Source organism: Procambarus clarkii, chromosome 47, assembly GCF_040958095.1.
Source record: "Procambarus clarkii isolate CNS0578487 chromosome 47, FALCON_Pclarkii_2.0, whole genome shotgun sequence".
NCBI classification, from domain to species: domain Eukaryota; kingdom Metazoa; phylum Arthropoda; class Malacostraca; order Decapoda; family Cambaridae; genus Procambarus; species Procambarus clarkii.
The window spans coordinates 9307695-9311275 of record NC_091196.1 but is presented as its reverse complement, the minus strand read 5'-3'; positions in this window follow the sequence as shown (position 1 = coordinate 9311275).

Below are 3581 nucleotides of genomic sequence, written 5' to 3'. Positions count from 1 at the left end.
GTACTGTACAGTATATCCAAGGAAGTGAAAAATTGAGACATAATACACAATTTAATGAATGATTAGCATGGATTAGCAGTTCAAAAGAAATATGACTATTACATATCAACATGAGATCTTAATGATCCATGGTCAACATGATTTAATAAGGATAATACAGTACTGTATTTGTAATAATACAAACTATAATTTAAAATTTTTATTACTGATTTTTTTATTAAGATGATTAGGTATACACAGCAATGTGCTGCTACCCTATTCTATATGGAATATTACACAGTGTAGATAAAAAACTTGCTATAAGTTTATCTAATACTCCCATCTCACAGGATGGTTAGACACACATGGAATCAATTTAGAAAATACCAGCCTCAATACAAAAAACAAATCAACTCTAACTAAACAACTCTTCGTGATTTTCACAAGAGGTAAGCACTGAATCATGGAAACATTATATTATAATTACTCTTATCAGTTTCTACAAGACTCCTCTCAAACATTGTATTTTTTAACATGTTTAGGTATACACAGCAATGTGCTGCTTCCCTATTCTGTATAAAGGACCACACAGTGTAGATCAAAAACCAGCTACAAGCTCATCCACCATCCTCACCTCACAGGATGGCCAGTCATACATGGAATTAGGAGAGAACAAAATACTTAATGCTGATCTATTAGCCTCCACTGGCAAAATCTGGGTGCAGCACAAGAATATCTTCCAATATTCCTGAGTGTATGAAGTAATTACAGAGCTCGAAATACTTCATACCATTTGGTATGAAGTCACTGATAACAACTAGGGCAATCACAGATATAGTGTTGGAGAGTATGTTCTCTCAAGTAGGACTGAAAACAAATGGTTTTCCACCAAGAGGGCTATAAAACCATGGAACCGCCTACCCGCTGAAGCCGTAAATGCCAAATTCCAGCTAAAAAATATTAAGACAATTGGCGGGCCCTTTAACAAGCCGCCGGCTTTCTGTCCTCGTCGAGGCCACTAGATAGTTAGTGGTCCTTGGGTAAATTCAGTAAATATATACAATAATTGTCAGCGCATCTTTCGAGCAACAAGGACAGCTACGCAGTATCTCTTAGAATTACGTAGGTAAACAACAAATGTAACATATTTGTTTACTACAATGTCGGTGCTGCGTGTAGAAGTTGAAAAAAACAGTTTTACTTCGAAATATACTAATTTTATAAGAAAATTCGACGTAAATAGGAGGCAGTAGAGCTCCGATAAGCCAGTGCTAAATCTTCAATATGAAGAATGTTGCTTCTCTCTGATTGGCCAAACGGAACACAGCAGTGACCTCTATCGGCACGCAGGTGAACCAACAAATATCTTCCTAAGTGGACGTACTTGAATTGCACCTAAGCATCTTCTTAGGGCACACTTAGGAACCTTCGGAGCAAACCTACCTACGAAGAAATACATGGAGCTTCCTGAATCTAGGTCCTGGTCGACGAATGGGTCGCAGGGACGCCAAGCCCAGAAATCATCTCACGATAACCTCAAGAAGATCTTAAGACCCTGGACCTAGATTCAGGAAGCTCTGTGTATTTCTTCGTAAGTGGGTTTGCTACGAAGGTTCCTAAGTGCGCCCTAAGAAGATGCTTAGGTGCGATTCAATAAGGTCCACTTAGGAAGAAAATTGTTGGTTCACCTGCGTGCCGATAGAGGTCACTACTGTGTTTCGTTTGGCCAATCAGAGAGCAGCAACATTCTTCATATTGAAGATTTAGCGCTGGCTTATCGGAGCTCTACTGCCTCCTATTTACGTCTAATTTTCTTATAAAATTAGTATATTTCGAAGTAAAACAATGTTTCTTCAACTTCTACAGCCAGCACCGACATTGTATTAAACAAATATGTTACATTTGTTGTTTACCTACGTAATTCTAAGAGATATTGTGTAGCTGTCCTTGTTGCTCGGAAGATGCGCTGACAATTATTGTATATATTTACTGAATTTACCCAAGGGCCACTAACTATCTAGTGGCCTCGACGAGGACAGAAAGCCGGCGGCTTGTTAAAGGGCCGGCCAATTGTCTTAATGATATTTTTTAGCTGGAATTTGGCATTTACGGCTTCAGCGGGTAGGCGGTTCCATGAGTTTATAGCTCTCTTGGTGGAAAAAAACATCTGTTTTCAGTCCTACTTGAGAGAACATACTCTCCAACACTATATCTGTGATTGTCCTGTTATCAGTGACTTCATACCAAATGGTATGAGGTATTTTGAGCTCTGTAATTACTTCATACACTCAGGAATATTGGAAGATATTCTTGTGCTGCACCCAGATTTTGCCAGTGGGGGCTAATAGATCAGCATTAAGTATTTTCTTCTCTCCTAATTCCATGTATAACTGGTCATCCTGTGACGTGATGATGTTGGATGAGCTTGTAGCTGGTTTTTGATCTACACTGTGTGGTCCTTTATACAGAATAGGGAAGCAGCACATTGCTGTGTATACCTAAACATGTTTAAAAATACATTGTTTGAGAGGAGTCTGGTAGAAACTGGTAAGAGTAATTATAATATAATGTTTCCATGATTCAGTGCTTACCTCTTGTGAAAATTGCTTAGAGTTGTTTAGTCAGAGTTGATTTGTTTTTTGTATTGAGGCTGGTATTTTCTAAATTGATTCCATGTACAGTATGTCTAACCATCCTGTGAGATGGGAGTATTAGATAAACTTATAGCTAGTTTTATATCTACACTGTGTAATATTCCAAATAGAATAGGGTAGTAGTACATTGCTGTGTGTACCTAATCATCTTAATAAAAAAAATCAGTAATATAGATTTTAAATTATAGTTTGTATTATTACAAATTCAGTACTGTATTATCCTTATTAAATCATGTTGACCATGGATCATTAAGATCTCATGTTGATATGTAATAGTCATATTTCTTTTGAACTGCTAATCCATGCTAATCATTCATTAAATTGTGCATTATGTCTCAATTTTTCACTTCCTTGGATATACTGTACAGTATAAAAAGATAGGATAAAAATAAACCAGTAATATTTCTTTCATTATATTTTTCATTTAAATAACTGCATCAATATTTTTACAGCATACATGATTTGTTTTACCATACAGGTGCAATATTTGTTAAAAAAAAAATTTGGTGTATTGTTACACACAATGGTGCTACATAGCCTTCCCAGCTTGGTGCCTTCTATTTATTTATTTATTTATTTATTTATTTATGCATATACAAGAATGTACATAGGGACTGTGAGGATACAAATATTGTAATTACAGTCTTGTAAAGCCACTAGCACGCGCAGCGTTTCGGGCAGGTCCTTAATCTAAGAAAATTTTAAGGAGGTAAATACTTGTAAAATTTATAGACAAAAAAATGATAAGTTACATGAAATGAAAAAAAGAAGATGAGAGAAATTGTAGGTACAGTATATTAAAGCACATAGGTAGCTAAGATTGATTGCAATGACAGCTTGAATGGTAGTTGACAAAAATTGGTAGGCACAATACAGCAGAAACAATATAAGATTGATTGCAATGACAGCTTGAATAGTAGTTGACAAAAATTGGTAGTCACAATACAG